At 46.2% G+C, this 20,573-nt stretch overlaps 1 protein-coding gene and 1 pseudogene across 1 annotated transcript in view; both read left to right on the forward strand.

Moving 5' to 3' along the window:
- LOC129839064 (zinc finger protein OZF-like) overlaps nucleotides 1-20,573 on the forward strand; it is a 442,535-nt gene that overhangs the window by 374,138 nt on the left and 47,824 nt on the right. The gene's annotated exons all lie outside the window — the stretch shown is intronic.
- Nucleotides 6,407-14,327, forward strand: LOC129839052 (zinc finger protein ZFP2-like; annotated as a pseudogene).

Here is a 20,573-nt window from a genome sequence, read left to right on the forward strand (position 1 = left end):
CTGGCTGGTCATGGCTGGATGACGGCTCTGGCTGGTCATGGCTGGATGACGGCTCTGGCTGGTCATGGCTGGATGACGGCTCTGGCTGGTCATGGCTGGATGACGGCTCTGGCTGGTCATGGCTGGATGACGGCTCTGGCTGATCCTGTCTGGCGGAAGGCTCTGGCTGATCCTGTCTGGCGGAAGGCTTTGGCTGCTCCTGTCTGGCGGAAGGCTCTAGCGGCTCCTGTCTGGCGGAAGGCTCTAGCGGCTCCTGTCTGGCGGACGGCTCTGAAGGCTCATGGCAGACGGGCGGCTTTGCAGGCTCATGGCAGACGGGAGGCTTTAAAGGCTAAGTAACGACGGACAGTTCATGCGGCGCTTGGCAGACGGACAGTTCAGACGGCGTTGGGCAGTTCAGGCGCCGCTTGGCAGACGGGCAGTTCAAGCGCTGTTGGGCAGACGGGCCGTTCAGGCGCCGCTGGGCAGACGGCAGATTCTGGCCGGCTGAGACGCACTGTAGGCCTGGTGCGTGGTACCGGAACTGGAGGTACCGGGCTAAAGACACGCACCTTCAGGCTAGTGCGGGGAGCAGCAACAGGGCACACTGGACTCTCAAGGCGTACTATAGGCCTGGTGCGTGGTACCGGCACTGGTGGTACCGGGCTGAGGGCACGCACATCAGGGCGAGTACGGGGAGAAGGAACAGTGCGTACAGAGCTCTGGAGACGCACAGGAGGCTTGATGCGTGGTGCCGGAACTGGAGGCACTGGGCTGGAGACACGCACCACAGGGAGAGTGCGTGGAGGAGGAACAGGGCTCTGGAGACGCACTGGAAGCCTGGTGCGTGGTGTAGGCACTGGTGGTACTGGGCTGGGAGGTGGCGCCGGAAATACCGGACCGTGCAGGCGTACTGGCTCCCTTGAGCACAGAGCCTGCCCAACCTTACCTGGTTGTATGCTCCCCGTCGCCCGACCAGTGCGGGGAGGTGGAATAACCCGCACCGGGCTATGCAGGCGAACCGGGGACACCATGCCATAAGGCTGGTGCCATGTAAGCCGGCCCGAGTAGACGCACTGGTGGCCAGATGTGTAGAGCCGGCTTCATGGCACTTGGCTCAATGCTCAATCTGGCCCGGCCGATACGAGGAGCTGGTATGTACCGCACCGGGCTATGCACACGTACAGGAGACACCATGCACTCTACTGCGTAACACGGTGTCTGCTCGTACACTCGCACGCCACGGTAAGTACAGGGAGTAGGCGCAGGTCTCCTACCTGACTTTGCCACTCTCCCTTTTAGCCCCCTCCAAGAAATTTTTGGGGTTTACTCACAGGCTTCCTACCGCGTCGTCGTTCGCCGGTATCCCTCCTCGCACTGCGCCAGAGAATCCCAGGCGGGCTCCGGCACTCGCCCTAGGTCGATCGCCCACCTGTCGATCTCCTCCCACGTAGTGTAGCCCAGATCCTTCTCCTGCTCCCGAGCTAGCTCCTCGAAACGCCGCCTCTCTGCTTTAGCTGCCTCCAGCTCAGCTTTGGGGCGGCGATATTCTCCTGCCTTAGCCCAGGGTCCTTCTCCATTCAATATCTCCTCCCAAGTCCACGAGTCCTGGTTCTTAGGTCGCTACTGCTGGTCCCTCTAACGCTGCTTGATCCATGGTTGGTGGGTGGTTCAGTAACGGTCGTCCTCCTCCTTTTCAGAAGAAGAGGAGGAGTAGGGATTGGACCAAAGCGCAGCGTGATAGTTTGACATAATGAATGTTTATTAAAGTAAAGACGAAAACCGAAAACACTTCAACAAACTACAAAATAACAAATGAACGAAGACAGACCTGAACTATGAGCACTTACAAAATGACGAAGAACGCACGAACAGGAACAGACTACATACATGAACGACAAAACGAAACAGTCCCGTGTGGTGCACATACACAGACACGGAAGACACCCACCCACAAACAAACAGTGTGAACAGCCTACCTTTATATGGTTCTCAATCAGAGGAAAACGTCAAACACCTGTCCCTGATTGAGAACCAGATAGGCTAATTACAAACGACCTAAACATAGAAACACATAACATAGAATGCCCACCCCAACTCACGTCCTGACCAACTAAACACATACAAAAATAACAGAAAACAGGTCAGGAACGTGACAGAACCCCCCTTAAGGTGTGAACTCCGGACGCACCACTAAAAGTCTAGGGGAGGGTCTGGGTGGGCATCTGTCCACGGTGGCGGCTCAGGCTCTGGGCGTGGTCCCCATCCCACCATAATCACTCCCTGCTTCCGTATCCCCCCCTCAATGACCACCCTCCAAATAACCCCACCTACATTAAGGGGCATCACCGGGAAAAGGAGCAGCACCGGGATAAGGGGCTGCTCCGGACTGAGGGACGGCAGCTCCGGACTGAGAGATGGCAGCTCCGGACTGAGGGACGGCAGCTCCGGACTGAGGGACGGCAGCACCGGACTGGATGGCGGATCCTGACTGGCTGGCTCTGGCGGATCCTGGCTGGCTGGCTCTAGCGGATCCTGGCTGGCTGGCTCTGGCGGCGCCTGGCTGGATGACGGCTCTGGCTGGTCCTGGCTGGATGACGGCTCTGGCTGGTCATGGCTGGATGACGGCTCTGGCTGGTCATGGCTGGATGACGGCTCTGGCTGGTCATGGCTGGATGACGGCTCTGGCTGGTCATGGCTGGATGACGGCTCTGGCTGGTCATGGCTGGATGACGGCTCTGGCTGGTCATGGCTGGATGACGGCTCTGGCTGGTCATGGCTGGATGACGGCTCTGGCTGATCCTGTCTGGCGGAAGGCTCTGGCTGATCCTGTCTGGCGGAAGGCTTTGGCTGCTCCTGTCTGGCGGAAGGCTCTAGCGGCTCCTGTCTGGCGGAAGGCTCTAGCGGCTCCTGTCTGGCGGACGGCTCTGAAGGCTCATGGCAGACGGGCGGCTTTTCAGGCTCATGGCAGACGGGAGGCTTTAAAGGCTAAGTAACGACGGGCAGTTCATGCGGCGCTTGGCAGACGGACAGTTCAGACGGCGTTGGGCAGTTCAGGCGCCGCTTGGCAGACGGGCAGTTCAAGCGCTGTTGGGCAGACGGGCCGTTCAGGCGCCGCTGGGCAGACGGCAGATTCTGGCCGGCTGAGACGCACTGTAGGCCTGGTGCGTGGTACCGGAACTGGAGGTACCGGGCTAAAGACACGCACCTTCAGGCTAGTGCGGGGAGCAGCAACAGGGCACACTGGACTCTCAAGGCGTACTATAGGCCTGGTGCGTGGTACCGGCACTGGTGGTACCGGGCTGAGGGCACGCACATCAGGGCGAGTACGGGGAGAAGGAACAGTGCGTACAGAGCTCTGGAGACGCACAGGAGGCTTGATGCGTGGTGCCGGAACTGGAGGCACTGGGCTGGAGACACGCACCACAGGGAGAGTGCGTGGAGGAGGAACAGGGCTCTGGAGACGCACTGGAAGCCTGGTGCGTGGTGTAGGCACTGGTGGTACTGGGCTGGGAGGTGGCGCCGGAAATACCGGACCGTGCAGGCGTACTGGCTCCCTTGAGCACAGAGCCTGCCCAACCTTACCTGGTTGTATGCTCCCCGTCGCCCGACCAGTGCGGGGAGGTGGAATAACCCGCACCGGGCTATGCAGGCGAACCGGGGACACCATGCCTAAGGCTGGTGCCATGTAAGCCGGCCCGAGTAGACGCACTGGTGGCCAGATGTGTAGAGCCGGCTTCATGGCACTTGGCTCAATGCTCAATCTGGCCCGGCCGATACGAGGAGCTGGTATGTACCGCACCGGGCTATGCACACGTACAGGAGACACCATGCACTCTACTGCGTAACACGGTGTCTGCCCGTACACTCGCACGCCACGGTAAGTACAGGGAGTAGGCGCAGGTCTCCTACCTGACTTCGCCACTCTCCCTTTTAGCCCCCTCCAAGAAATTTTTGGGGTTTACTCACAGGCTTCCTACCGCGTCGTCGTTCGCCGGTATCCCTCCTCGCACTGCGCCAGAGAATCCCAGGCGGGCTCCGGCACTCGCCCTAGGTCGATCGCCCACCTGTCGATCTCCTCCCACGTAGTGTAGCCCAGATCCTTCTCCTGCTCCCGAGCTAGCTCCTCGAAACGCCGCCTCTCTGCTTTAGCTGCCTCCAGCTCAGCTTTGGGGCGGCGATATTCTCCTGCCTTAGCCCAGGGTCCTTCTCCATTCAATATCTCCTCCCAAGTCCACGAGTCCTGGTTCTTAGGTCGCTGCTGCTGGTCCCTCTAACGCTGCTTGATCCATGGTTGGTGGGTGGTTCAGTAACGGTCGTCCTCCTCCTTTTCAGAAGAAGAGGAGGAGTAGGGATTGGACCAAAGCGCAGCGTGATAGTTTGACATAATGAATGTTTATTAAAGTAAAGACGAAAACCGAAAACACTTCAACAAACTACAAAATAACAAATGAACGAAGACAGACCTGAACTATGAGCACTTACAAAATGACGAAGAACGCACGAACAGGAACAGACTACATACATGAACGACAAAACGAAACAGTCCCGTGTGGTGCACATACACAGACACGGAAGACACCCACCCACAAACAAACAGTGTGAACAGCCTACCTTTATATGGTTCTCAATCAGAGGAAAACGTCAAACACCTGTCCCTGATTGAGAACCATATAAGGCTAATTACAAACGACCTAAACATAGAAACACATAACATAGAATGCCCACCCCAACTCACGTCCTGACCAACTAAACACATACAAAATAACAGAAAACAGGTCAGGAACGTGACACTAAGATACAGTAGAATAGGATAGGATACAGTATATACATATGAGAAGAGTAATACATAGACTAAGATACAGTAGAATAGGATAGAATACAGTGTATACATATGAGATGAGTAATACATAGACTAAGATACAGTAGAATAGGATAGAATACAGTATATACATATGAGATGAGTAATGCATAGACTAAGATACAGTAGAATAGGATAGAATACAGTATATACATATGAGATGAGTAATGCATAGACTAAGATACAGTAGAATAGGATAGAATACAGTATATCAGGTGAGTAATGCAAAATGCAGTTGCCGTACCAGGCGGTGATACAGCCTGACAGGATGCTCTCAATTGTACACCTGTAAAAGTTTGTGAGGGTTTAAGGTGCCTAGCCAAACAGAGTCACTGTTGCGCCTTCTACTTCACACTGTCTGTGTTTGGTGGACCATTTCAGTTTGTCAGTGATGTGTTCGCCGAGGAACCTGAAGTTTTCCACCTTCTCCACTGCGGTCCCATCGATGTGGATAGGGGGGTGCTCCCTCTGCGGTTTCCTGAAGTCCACGATCATCTCCTTTGTTTTGTTGATGTTTGGTGAGAGGTTATTTTCCTGGCACCACACTCCCAGGGCCCTCTCCTCCGCCCTGTAGGCTGTCTCATCATTGCTGGTAATCAGGCCTACTACTGTTGTGTCGTCTGCAAACTTGATGATTGAGGCTTGCGTGGCCACGCAGTCATGGGTGAACAGGAAGTACAGGAGGGGGCTGAGCACCCATCCTTGTGGGTATCAGCGAAGTGGAAGTGTTTTTTCCTACCTTCACCACCTGGGGGTGGCCCGTCAGGAAGTCCAGGACCCAGTTACACAGGGCGGGATTTAGAACAAGGGCCTCAAGCTTAATGAAGAGCTTGTAGGGTACTATGGTGTTGAATGCTGAGCTATAGTCAATAAACAGCATTCTTATGTAGGTATTTCTCTTGTCCAGGTGGGCAGTGTGATGGTGATTGTATCGTCTGTGGATCTATTGGGGCGGTAAGCAAATTGAAGTGGGTCTGGGGTGTCAGGTAAGTTGGAGGTGATATGATCCTTGACTAGTCTCTCAAAGCACTTCATGATGACGGAAGCAACAGTGTTTTAGTTCAGTTACCTTTGCTTTACGGGCTCCCGAGGAGCACAACGGTCTAAGGCACTGCATCTCAGTGCAAGAGGCGTCACTACAGTCCCTGGTTCGAATCCAGGCTGAATCACATCTAGCCGTGATTGGGAGTCCCATAGGGATGCACAGTTGGCCGGGGTAGGCTGTTATTGTAAATAAGAATTTGTTCTTAACTGACTTGCCTAGTTAAATAAAAATATTGTGTAGATTGATGAGGAACATTTTCTATTTAATCCATTTTAGAATAAGGCTGTAAGGTAACAAAATGTGGAAAGAGTCAAGGGGTCTGAATACTTTCAGAATGCGCTGTAAACTAAAGTAAAAAAATAAGTTAATTAAATACATTTAAAATTAACTTTATCTGAAAATAAAATATGATCCTCAACTGCGTTTCCCCTCCAGTCAGCAGACGGCGATGTGCGTCTTTCAGGCGATGCGCGTCTTTCAGGCGATGCTGCCAGCGTGACGTATATTCTAGTGGACGGTTCTTCATAAACAGCTCGTCAACTACCTCGGTAGCTTGCTAGCCAACATAGCCGAAAGATTCCAGCTATTTATACGCTTTCGGTGTATATTAGCTAGTGTGTTTTAGACACACTTCTGTTGTATCTACTTGTTGACCTATTTAATTTAATATTACGTTATTTTGTATTAGTCAGCTATAGTAGCTGGCTGGTTAAATTAGCACTAGCCTGGTTGCTATTGATAGCTAGCTAGCTAAGATCCCCGAACATGAGCTCCCTAAACTACTCCCCTCCTGTTAAAGAAGAGGGGGTCTGCTGGACGGAGAAAGAAGCTCTGGGGCTGAACATTGTCGTGAAAGAGGAGAAGGAAGAGAAGGATGTTACAATACAAAAACAAGTAGAGAGTGAGGCTGTTACCGTGAAAGAAGAAGAAGATGCGTTCAGTGTGAAAGAGGAGGAGGATGTTACTGTGAAAGAAGAGGAAGGGAAAGAGGAGGATTTAGTTTTTGGAGTGAAGAAGGAAGGGGAGATTACTGTCACATTGAAAGATGAAGAGGAGGAAATAGGAGATCTGATTAACACCAGTAAGTACCGCCTTAAATTTGTTTTTAACTTTGGATATTCGGAGTTGGCTCGTCAATACCTCTTCAACGGAGGGCCCTAGGATGATGACTGATATGTTTAGAATCAGACGACGTAGAGAGCAAGCTCACCTTTGTTTTCTCCGTTTCGTTTCCAAAAAGTGACTTAACATATATATTTGAGAAGGGTCTATCTGCTGACCGCAGACTGGGGGACACTGCATGTGGTGATTTTAATGTAGTGATGTTTTACTACACACCGTGCCCTCCAATAGTGCCATGTGAGTGTTGGGTTGGCTACACCAAAGATTATGGATATACTGACAAGATGTCTCTCCGCCCTAACAAGGGGAGTCGTTGTCCACAAAGTGGCACTGTGGGTTGTCTAGCTCCGCCTATCCTTTCTTTGGATTGGTGGATACATCTTATTATTGTAATCTATTGTTTATATTCTATGAGGGTTGTTGACGTCAACCGCCCGTATTCAATGGGGAGAGATGCTAAGCTACTAGCATGAATATGCATAGCGATCTGGAGACAACTCCTATAGTGTTTTTATCAAAGTTGTCGGTACGTCACGTGTCCACATAACAACTTAAGCATTACGAAACTTCTGTTGGATCAAGTAAACCTCACATAGCAAATAAGCCATTCATTTTATTGTTGACCAAATACGACACTTTCCACATTCGGTTGATAATTGTTTCCACTTCGATACAACCTATTGTAGCCTACTGGCATAACCTAGAGAGATACAACCTACTGTAGCCTTCTGGCATGACCTAGAGAGATAAAACCTACTGTGGCCTACTGGCATGACCTAGAGAGATGCAACCTACTGTGGCCTACTGGCATGACCTAGAGAGATACAACCTACTGTAGCCTTCTGGCATGACCTAGAGAGATAAAACCTACTGTAACCTACTGGCATGACCTAGAGAGTTACAACCTACTGTAACCTACTGGCATGACCTAGAGAGATACAACCTACTGTAGCCTACTGGCTTGACCTAGAGAGATAAAACCTACTGTAGCCTACTGGCTTGACCTAGAGAGATATAACCTACTGTAGCCTACTGGCATGACCTAGAGAGATACAACCTACTGTAACCTACTGGCATGACCTAGAGAGTTACAACCTACTGTAACCTACTGGCTTGACCTAGAGAGTTACAACCAACTGTAACCTACTGGCTTGACCTAGAGAGATACAACCTACTGTAGCCTACTGGTTTGACCTAGAAAGCTAAAGTTATAAAATTCCTGGATTTTAAATGAATATTTTCCAGTAATAATGATCATTTTATCTTCCTATCCACATGTGGAATCCCTCTCCTTTGTCGTCCTCTCTACACCAATAACAGACAACTACTGTGGGACTCCCAATCACGGCCGGATGTGATACAGCCTGGATTCGAACCAGGGACTGTAGTGACACCTCTTGCACTGAGATGCAGTGGCTTAAACCGCTGCATCCGTGTGTGTGTTAACTATTAGAATGCTGTACTAGAATGCTTAAAAGGCCTCTAAAATTTTAAATATCGGTTATCGGTATCGTTTTTTGGGGCATGGAAAATATTAGATATCGGTATTGGCCAAAAATGTAATATCGGTGCATCCCTTTATTCTAAAATGTTTCACAATACCCCATAATGACATCACAATACCCCATAATGACATCACAATACCCCATAATGCCAAAGCAAAAACAGGTTTAGGTTTTTTGCAAATGTATGGAAACTATTCCCCAGGATAACTAGTCTCAGAGTAATGTACGATCCCAGGATAACTCGTCTCAGAGTAATGTAAGATCCCAGGATAACTAGTCTCAGAGTAATGTAAGATCCCAGGATAACTAGTCTCAGAGTAATGTAAGATCCCAGGATAACTAGTCTCAGAGTAATGTAAGATGCTTGGAAAAAGAAGCTGAAAAGAATAACAGAACGGCACCATTAGAACTAAAATGTGTCGCCTGGATGTCAGACCCCCGACCCTCCAAACTGTAAATAAATAATAAAATGTGTATCCTGGATGTCAGACCCCCAACCCTCCAAACTGTAAATAAATAATAAAATGTGTCACCTGGATGTCAGACCCCCGACCCTCCAAACTGTAAATAAATAATAAAATGTGTATCCTGGATGTCAGACCCCCAACCCTCCAAACTGTAAATAAATAATAAAATGTGTATCCTGGATGTCAGACCCCCAACCCTCCAAACTGTAAATAAATAATAAAATGTGTCTCCTGGATGTCAGACCCCCAACCTTCCTGTCACGCCCTGGCCTTAGGTATCTTTGTTCTCTTTATTATTTTGGTTAGGTCAGGGTGTGACGAGGGTGGTTTTTGTCTCGTCTAGGGTGTTTGTACTGTCTAGGTTTTTTTTGTAGAGTTACGGGGTTGTGTTCATTATAGTTGTTTTATGTAAGTCTGTGGTTGCCTAGATTGGTTCTCAATTAGAGGCAAGTGTTTATCGTTGTCTCTGATTGGGAACCATATTTAGGCAGCCATGTTCTTTGGGTATTTTGTGGGCGATTGTTTTCCTTAGTCCCGTGTGGCACAAACACTGACAGTTTCGGTTTGTTCACGGTTATTGTTTTTTGTATTTGTGCTCATATTCATGTTTAGTTTTCTATATTAAAACATGGACACCTACCACGCTGCGTATTGGTCTGATCCTTGCTACACCTCTTCAGAGGAAGAAGAGGAAGACAGCCGTGACACCTCCAAACTGTAAATAAATAATCAAATGTGTCTCCTTGGCAACATTAGAACCTCAGCACATTTACTGTGTACTGGGTCGAGACAAAGGAATGATGTAAACAAATAATCCAAAATATTTTCAATGAGACAGAATGACCGAACCCCCTTTGGTGACTGAATACTTGTAAGGAAAACTAGATGATCAAAACATTAGATCACATCAAATAAGCCTGAGTGGTTTCACCTCCTCCCAGACTATACTGGATTCTACAGTTATAACTATACATAGTTATACAGGATACTACAGTTATAACTTAACATAGTTATTCCAAAGGTGGGCTACTTACTATCCACTGTTTGCAAGCCACCGTTGCTGATCTATTTTATTTATTTATTTCACCTTTATTTAACCAGGTAGGCAAGTTTAGAACACGTTCTCATTTACAACTGCGACCTGGCCAAGATAAAGCAAAGCAGTGTGACACAGGCAACAACACAGAGTTACACATAAAGTGTAACAAACATACAGTCAATAATACAGTAGAAAAATAAGTCAAAGATAAAGCACAGAGATACTTTGCTCATAATGTGTAGAGAACTGTTCCTTGATGGATAGGCTATTGTACAACACACAGAGCTATTTTCCTTTATTTGTTGTTAGGTGAAGTTATGGGTCCTACAGTAGGTCTATTATTGTTAGGTTAAGTTATGGGTCCTACAGTAGGTCTATGTTGTTGTTAGGTGAAGTTATGGGTCCTACAGTAGGTCTATGTTATTGTTATGGGTCCTACATTAGGTCTATGTTGTTGTTAGGTGAAGTTATGGGTCCTACAGTAGGTCTGTGTTATTGTTAGGTGAAGGTATGGGTCCTACAGTAGGTCTGTGTTATTGTTAGGTGAAGTTATGGGTCCTACAGTAGGTCTATGTTATTGTTAGGTGAAGTTATGGGTCCTACAGTAGGTCTATGTTATTGTTAGGTGAAGTTATGGGTCCTACAGTAGGTCTATGTTATTGTAATAGGTCCTACAGTAGGTCTATGTTGTTGTTAGGTGAAGTTATGGGTCCTACAGTAGGTCTGTGTTATTGTTAGGTGAAGTTATGGGTCCTACAGTAGGTCTATGTTATTGTTAGGTGAAGTTATGGGTCCTACAGTAGGTCTATGTTATTGTTATGGGTCCTACAGTAGGTCTATGTTATTGTTAGGTGAAGTTATGGGTCCTACAGTAGGTCTATGTTGTTGTTAGGTTAAGTTATGGGTCCTACAGTAGGTGTATGTTATTGTTATGGGTCCTAGAGTACACTATGTATGTCATGCAACAACAACCAAAGTGCTTCTTCATTCATTACAGGTATATGTGTTGTTAGGTGAAGTTATGGGCCAATTTGGGAAACAGTGTACAAACCCTCATTGTCAGGCTGATGGAAAAGCCAAAGAGCATTTTACTGGTTGAAGTGTTTTTTTAAATACAAAGTGATTGATTTGAGATGATGACCCAAACATTATATTAAACAGGACATTCAAATGAGCCTTACAATTATAATCCAAAGTAGTGTGAAATGCACTAATAAGCAACCTGGACAAAACTCCCCTGAGTTTTCCCATATTCACATTCAGATTTTTGCTCCTGGCAGATATACTACATCCATAACTATCGGTTTCCTCATTAGCAGGGAGGAGTTTCTACAACCAAATTGCATGTGCATCACCCTCGTGCCACAATTTTATTAAACACAGAAAGGGGCCTATATTGGAGACCAAAAGTCGTCTGGCACACTGCTTAGAGTTTCAACAACATGAATAACTTATTTCTAGCCTACAATCTTAGATGTTACTACTAATGTGAAAAGAAGACAAAATATGACTGTTCTTGCTCATTTTAAGACAAATGTCAAATAGTCATTACATTCATTACAGACGTCAATTGTTGTACAACATCATGGCTACGCTGTTGGCATCAACTTTTACAGAGGATTTCTGCTGTTGTGGGCCTTTAACCATCTGTCTGACTTTGTTGTTCACACAGGAGAGAGACGGGACTGCCGTGGATCCTCTGGGGAGCCTCAACAACATCATGATGCAGAGAAGAGTCTCTCCACATTAGAACACCTCAAGAAACACCCGCAGAGATCCACAGGGAAGAAATCTGACTGCTGCTCTGACTGTGGGAAGAGATTCACCTCGTCAGGCATTAAAATTCATCAGAGAATCCACACAGTAGAGAAACCTTATAGCTGTACTCAATGTGGGAAGAGTTTTACGCATTCAACCAGCCTGATATCACACCAGAGAACACACATAGGAGAAAAACCTTATAGTTGTACTCAATGTGGGAAGAGTTTTACTCATTCAACCAGCCTGATATCACACCAGAGAACACACACAGGAGAGAGACCTTATAGTTGTACTCAATGTGGGAAGAGTTTTACTCATTCATCCAGCCTGATATCACACCAGAGAACACACACAGGAGAGAGACCTTATAGCTGTACTCAATGTGGGAAGAGTTTTACTCATTCAACCAGCCTGATATCACACCAGAGAACACACACAGGAGAGAGACCTTATAGCTGTGGTCAATGTGGGATGAGTTTTACTCAGCTAAGCAGCCTGATATCACACCAGAGAACACACACAGGAGAGAAAAGGTATAGCTGTGATGAATGTGGGAAGAGTTTTTATACATCTAGCCATCTTACTGTACACCAAAGAACACACACAGGAGAGAAACCGTATAGCTGTACTCAATGTGGGAAGAGTTTTTTTACATCTAGCCACCTGAAGATACACCAGAGAATACACACAGGAGCGAAACCTTATAGCTGTACTCAATGTGGGAAGGGTTTTTTAACATCTAGCCAACTGAAGATACACCAGAGAACACACACAGGAGAGAAACCATATAGCTGTGGTCAATGTGGGAAGAGTTTTACTCAGCTAAGCAACATGATGTCACACCAGAGAACACACACAGGAGAGAAATCATATAGCTGTGATGAATGTGGGAACAGTTTTACAAAGTTGTGTAATCTGACTATTCACCAGAGAACACACTCAGGAGAGAAACCTTATAGCTGTACTCAATGTGGGAAAAGTTTTTTTACATCTAGCCATCTGAAGATACACCAGATAACACACACAGGAGAGAAACCGTATAGCTGTGATCTATGTGGGAAGAGTTTTACTCAGCTAAGCAACCTGATATCACACCAGAGAATACACACAGGAGAGAAACCTTTTAGCTGTACTCAATGTGGGAAGAGTTTTGCTCACCTAAGCAGCCTGATACCACACCAGAGAACACACACAGGAGATAAACCGTATAGCTGTGATCGATGTGAGAAGAGTTTTACTCAGCTAAGCAGCCTGATATCACACCAGAGAATACACACAGGAGAGAAACCTTATAGCTGTACTCAATGTGGGAAGAGTTTTACTCACCTAAGCAGCCTGATATCACACCAGAGAACACACACAGGAGCGAAACCATATAGCTGTAATGAATGTGGGAAGAGTTTTCCTCGGTCTAGCAATCTGACTCTTCACCAGAGAACACACACAGGGGAGAAACCTTATAGCTGTAATCAATGTGGGAAGAGTTTTGTTCAATCTGGCAATCTGAGAGTACACCAGAGAACACACACAGGAGAGAGACCTTATAGCTGTACTCAATGTGGGAAGAGTTTTTTTTACATCTAGCCATCTGAAGATACACCAGAGAACACACACGGGAAAGAAATCTTGAGATAATCTGATAAAAGATCTCTGATCAAGTAATAGAAAATACATACATGAAGGAGTTGTTTCATGATATCAATGAATTAATGTCAAACTGTAGAATGTTTTAACATTGTAGAAGGAGTATTTTAATGTCACAATGTAGAAGCTTAAACGTTTGCCCCCTTATCATTTGATTTCAACATGATATGGATATTAGCCTCAGGGGGAAAATCCAGGCTCTGAATTGGAAGAGTACTCTTTATGTGATTTAACAAAAAGTTACTAACAAAAACAGAGTTCTGTTACACTTACCACGTTGGTGACCCACTTGAATCAAAATGCAACACTTCAAAATGTAGCGAGCTGTTTTCTACAAATTATCCTTTAACCAGGGATGTACACACTATTCCCAGATTCCGTGCGGTTTTTGAGCTGTTAGTTTTAACAGGATGTGCAATCTCATCTTCCTCCTCTCGCACAATTGATTTTAGCATGATATCAATGAGTTATTGTTATGAATTTTATGAATAATGACTAAATGATGTTTACATTTAACCTATAACTATAACTAATTGAATTCTACCCTGTTTTTCTGTATTGATAAATAATGTTAGTTCATAAGAAAGAGGTTATGTAGCATGTACATGGGAAGAGAGGAAGGTATGTGTGTGCCTAAGGAAAACAAAGTTGATCATTAAACTATGTTTGAACCAACCCGGCAAAAACTCTGGGGAAATAAGAGAAGACATGGAGAGCCCCTCCAGATTTCCCGTATCTAGAGGGGACTGGAACTGTCAGCTGTGTGGTAATAAACTTTGGTGAGACTCCAGGAGAGAAAGAGAGAATACAACGTTTAGTGTGTATGTATGTGCGTAGGTTAAGAGAATAGCATAAAAATAACGTTTTTTGTATATGCACAGCAGATCTCTCGTAAATAAACTTTGCTGACAATTGTATACTGGACTCTGTCTGTTTCATTTCAATAAGAACCAAATTCTTAGTAACAGACAGAGTAGTTTAAGTGAAGTTCAGTTTATGAACATTGAGAAAGAAATTCTCTTAACAGTTATGACAAATAAGTGTTGCGTTCCTTTGTTTAGCGAACCCTACATTTAAATGCATCACTCCAAAATGTAGCTGACTGTCTTCTGCAGGTTGTCCTCTAACCAGTGAGCTAAAAGATATTTCCCATTTTCATGCCTTTTTTTAGTTTAGTTTCAACAGCAAGTACAACCTGATTTCCCCCCTAATCGATATCAGTGATTTATTGCTACTTGTCAAGACAACAGCATTTTTGGTGCTTGTGTCCATGGTGAGGACAACTTGGTTTCTGATTGTCTCAAGGTTGGGCAGTCAAAAAGATTTGTGTTTTGAGTTTAGCCAGTGCGTTCCATGGATCACAAATTATTTTGACTTTCCGTATTAGAGATGCGTTTTGTTTGGGCTCGAGAGTTCTAGAAGGAGTGAGTTTTAGGAAGGGAAAAAATACACTATTTTTTTTCTTGTTTATAATTGTTGACAGCCAGTAGACACCATGTTTATATAGGTGAAGGTGAAGCATTGTAGTTGATTATAATGTGAAAAGGAAGTTATTTTCTGTTGGTTGGTGGTGCGCATTCTCTTAATTAAGGTGTTAGTCTTTGGTTTTTCCATTTATGTTTTGAGGTTGGACTTTAGAGCGTATAGTTCGTTAGCACACAGGGCGCACTGATTGGTGTCACCTCGTTAGTCAGTATGTGTTACACCTGTGCTGGCTTGTCCATCTCGTTAGTGGGAAGGTGTTTCACCTGAGCTGGTCCAGGTTCTATTTAAGAGTGTCTGGCCCAGTGCTCCAGTTGTCTTGATAGATGTGGAGAGTCAACACCTTTAGTTGCTCCACCTTTTTGGTTTGCTTCCTGTCTTTAAGTTTGTTGTGGGTTTTTCTTTTGTTTCCCTCTTCTTGGGCAGATTTAGTGGGTCTCATGGTGGGTGTCTTTTATGTCCCCGTTGTTGTTACTAGTCAACTTTCAGTGGACACTGAGAGCAAAACTGCAACATTATGTTATAATACTTTTATTGCATCAAATGGTTGTTTTATGCAACAGAATAGAGGGTTCTTAGAACTATTGTGTCTGTGTGTTCTACTGAGGATGGGCCTCTGGGAGATGACACTGACAGGAGATTTACAATGTCTTTTGGGTGATAAAACCTAAAGAGACCACATTCCAGAGCATGAGTTACTGTTTCTGTTCTATATGGTACCAGGGAGAGATGAGCCCCTCCTAAAAAAAGCTTGTATTTTGGATGGATATTGCATCCAATTAATATTTTAATCAATGGCATTTCCTTAGGGTGCTCATTAGTCTTTCAGTTGTTAGTCTTCTGTTGTGTACTAAATATTTCATTTTTTCTTTTTTCCTGTGAAGCCATTGTGTTGCATCCATGTCTGAAATGTGCTGTATAAATAAAGCTTGATTTGATTTCAACAAATGAACCCAATGACTGACCAATCAACAGACTCTTGGTCCCTCTTAGTATTTATTAATGAATAGAATACAATATATACATATGAGATGAGTAATACATAGACTAAGATACAGTAGAATAGAATACAGTATATACATATGAGATGAGTAATACATAGACTAAGATACGATAGAATACAGTATATACATATGAGATGAGTAATGCCAGATATGTAAACATGCAGGAGATCCATGAAGGAAAGACAGTGATGGTGCTCAGTGACGTTGTTGCAAATGGAGGGTAAAATGGTAAAACGTTTGAGTTCATTCTGTCCATTATTACATCATTACATCAAGTGTTCCAATGGTAAACGTTTGAGTTCATTTTGTCCATTAATACATCCTTACATCAAGTGTTCCAATGGTAAAACGTTTGAGTTCATTTTGTCCTGACATGGTCACTTTGCCTACTGTTTATTGTCACGTTGGGATGCAACCTTTGTTTGTTGTAATTTTTTTATACATTTTTTATCATTTTACCCCCGTTTTTTCTCCCCAATTTCGATCTTGTCTCATCGCTGCAACTCCCCAAAGGGCTCAGGAGGCGAAGGTCGAGTCATGCGTCCTCTGAAACATGACCCGTCAAACCGCGCATCTTAACACTTTCCCGCTTAACCCGGAAGCCAGCTGCACCAATGTGTAGGAGGAAACACCGGGCGACGCTTGGCCAATTGTGTGCCGCCCTATGGAACTCCTGATCACGGCAGGTTGTGGTACAGCCCGGGATCGAACCCGGGTGACGCCTCTAGTGACGCCTCTAGCACTGCCATGCAGTACCTTAGGCCGCTGCACCACTCGGGTCTATAGTGACGCCTCCAACACTGTGATGCAGTACCTTAGACCGCTGCACCACTCGGGTCTATAGTGACACCTCTAACACTGCGATACAGTACCTTAGATCGCTGTGCCACTCGGGTCTATAGTGACACCTCTAACGCTTCGAACACACCGACTGCGTCATTGCATCACTGCTGCATAACATTTTGCGCAGTTAGGCAACTATACTGATGCAGGTACCTTTTGCAAATGGTCGCATGCGGTTGGACACATGGAGGAGAGAATCATTTTCGCAGTATCCTCAAAACCGTGTCTTTTTGACACAACTGTTACGGAGTCTAGTTGATAGGTAATCGACTAGTTGGACTGTTCCCCAGACTCCAGGCGTAGGGATTTGTACAATGCTTAACAAGGCTATTGAACTTAACATTGGTGTCTGTCTTTATTCCTTAATCCAACTTATCATACAGAAACATGGTATCAGAAGTGGCTCGGAAAACACACGTTTGTTATTTTTGTAGCTAAGTACAGTATAGGCGCAGTTACGTTCCATATGCGAACACAAGCCGTTTCCTACTCACAACACTGATCAACTCGTTGTTAGCTGGCTAGCTAGCATCACTACCTACCTTCATGACTGAAGGCAAAGACATCTCCTATTCCATTGCTATGGCAGCGAACATTCCGCCACCAAATCACATGGTTCTCACAGGGGACTGGAATACTAATTGGGACAACTTCAGGGATGAATTCGAGGACTATGCACTGGCGACCGGTCTACATGAGAAACCCAACGAGGTACAAGCGGCAACTCTGAGGAGTTTAATGGGCAGCGAATGCAGGCATATCTACCAGCACAATCTCACCCTCACGGCAAGACAACAGTGTGATGCAAAGGCTATATTGGATGCATTGGAGAATTACTTCAAACCCGCCCGAAACGTAATTTACGAGCGGTTCGTTTTCGGAAGCTGCAAACAGGAAGAGGGTGAGTCAGTACACAACTTTGTAACCCGTTTGAGAGAGAAACCCGCCACTTGTGAATACGGGGGATTGAAAGATGAACTGATTCGTGACAAAATAGTACTGGGAATTGCAAATGAGAATACGCGCCGGCGTCTACTGAGAGAGAGAGGCTTAACATTAGTAACTGCCATCGAAATGTGCCGCACTGCTGAAGTCACTGACATGAGAATGAGAGAAACGGAAACCCCACGCTCCGACGTTGATACTGTTCACGCTGTTGCTAGGCAGACATTCAGACAAAACCAATCGAGGCAGAGTAATTCACCACGAACGGTGAACACAGAGAGCCCCGTAGCATGTAAATACTGTGGGAATACACACACGTGGCAAAGAGCACTGCCCGGCCTATGGAAAACCATGCAGAGCTTGTGGAACTAATAATCACTTTGCAAAAGTGTGTCTCAAAAGCAAAAGAAGGGTGAGTGAGGGCAAGATTTACTGTGTTGATGATGTTACTCAATGTTCAGAGCTGAACAGTGAAAGTGACATTTACATGCATGAATCCATTGGGGCTGTACACTCAAGAGGGAAGAAATGGTTTGTGACACTACGATTACACAACAAGCAACAACAATGTCAACTGGATTCGGGTGCTACATGCAACGTAATGAGCTACAAAGACAAAATCAATCTGGCACCTGACACACATCTATTTCCCAGCGATACTAGACTAAAGCTGTACTCAGGAGAACTAATGAGCTCTATGGGCACCTTTGAGACCGAATGTGTTATTCGGGGACGCAAACACAAGCTGGAGTTCGAGATTGTGAAAACCGGTCAAAATCCTCTCCTCTCAGGCTCTACATGCGAACGCCTGGGACTGATGCAGTTCACTGTACCAAATGACCTGCACATAGTGGATCATGTCCAGCATGGACCCATGTCCAAAGAACAACTACTCAGCAGATATGACGATGTATTCAACATGCCCGTTGAATCAGTGCCTGGGGAGGTACACTTTGAAGTGGATGAGAGCATTACTCCAGTCCAGTGTGCTCCTCGCAATGTGCCTATTGCAATGAAAGTGGCTGTGAAGGCCCAGCTGGACAAGTATGAGGCCGATGGCCACATGACATCTGTGACTGAACCAACTGACTGGATCAGCAATATGGTCATAGTGAAAAAACCAGAGAAGCTGAGGGTCTGCATCGACCCAAAGCATCTGAACCAAGCACTGAAACGATCCCACTACATCATGCCGACACTAGAGGATGTCCTCTATAAGCTTCCCAAGGCCAGGATTTTCACCTTGGTGGATGCCCGAGATGCATTCCTTCAATGCAAGCTGGACGAAGAAAGCAGCTTCATGACTACCTTCTGGACCCCCTGGGGTCGGAAACGCTGGCTCAAGCTCTCGTTTGGTGTCTCAGTGGCGCCTGAGGTATACCAACGCAAGCAGCACGAGTTACTGGCTGGGCTCAAGGGCATTGAACCCATCGCCGATGATATCCTGATCGTAGGCTGTGGTGAAACAGACGAAGAAGCAGAACGCGACCACGATGTGAAGCTCCTGGCACTGATGGAGCGCTGCCGATCAGTTAAGCTTCGTCTTGGCCTGAAGAAGCTGCAGTTCAAGGTGAAAGACGTCCACTTCCATGGCCACATTCTCTCGGCAAAAAGCCTGAAGCCGGACCCAGACAAGTTCCAAGCGATCCTCGACATGCCAAACCCGTCTGATGCAAAAGGAGTACAGCGTCTCATCGGCTTTGCAAACTATCTTGCAAAGTTCATGCCACACCTATCAGCAGTCTGTGAGCCTCTGCGCCGGTTGCTGGACAAAGACACACCATGGCACTGGCTACCCAAGCACGAGGCCGCAGTGCAGGAGATGAAATATCTGGCTTCATCCATGCCAGTGTTGCGCTACTACGACGTCACGAAGCCTGTCACAATCCAGAGCGACTCTAGCCAAAGGGGACTTGGATGCTGCCTTGTGCAGGAAGGCCAGCCCGTTGCGTTTGCCTCGAGAGCGCTCACCCCCACCGAACAAAACTATGCACAAATTGAGAAAGAGTGCCTCAGCATCGTCTTCTCCTGCCAGCGATTCCATCACTACTTATATGGTCGAGAGCTGGTCACCGCTGAAACTGACCATAAACCACTCATTGCCATATTCAGTAAACCTCTCCTCAACGCGCCCAAGAGGCTTCAAAGTATGCTCCTGACTCTGCAAAACTACAGCCTGAAGGTCATTTACAAGCCAGGACCTGAGATGTACATCAGCGACACACTGAGCAGGGCAACAGCACAATGTACAGGTAGAGGCACTGCCTATCAGCGGCAGGCCATCTGTTCGCTACAGCAGGAACAACAAGATGTTCAACAGATCAATCAGGCAGACTACTTAAACGTGACAGATCACCGCCTAGCCCAGATCAGGCAACATACTGACAAGGACGAACACCTACAGTCACTGAAGTCCATGGCTCTCGCAGGTTGGCCATATCTGAAAGAGGAGACACCTTTCACAGTGAGAGAATACTGGACCTTTCGAGATGAGATCAGTGTGCAAAATGGCGTCTTGTTCAGAGGTCAGAAGGTCATTATTCCCAAATCACTACGTCCAGAGATGCTTACCCGCATACACTCCAGTCACGTTGGAGGTGACGCATGCTACCGTCAGGCTCGTGAAACATTATACTGGCCAAACATGCAAGCAGAAATTAAAGACTTTGTCAGCAACTGTACCACATGCAACGAGTACGCTCATGAACAGCAAAAGGAAACCATGATGTCACACGAACTGCCCACAAGGGCCTGGCAAATCATCAGCATGGACTTATTCAGTCACAGACAAAAGGACTATCTTCTCCTCGTTGATCATTACTCTGACTTTTGGGAAATTGAACTGCTCCCTGACTTGTCTGCAGAGACGGTCATAA

Source organism: Salvelinus fontinalis, chromosome 40, assembly GCF_029448725.1.
Source record: "Salvelinus fontinalis isolate EN_2023a chromosome 40, ASM2944872v1, whole genome shotgun sequence".
NCBI lineage: Eukaryota > Metazoa > Chordata > Actinopteri > Salmoniformes > Salmonidae > Salvelinus > Salvelinus fontinalis.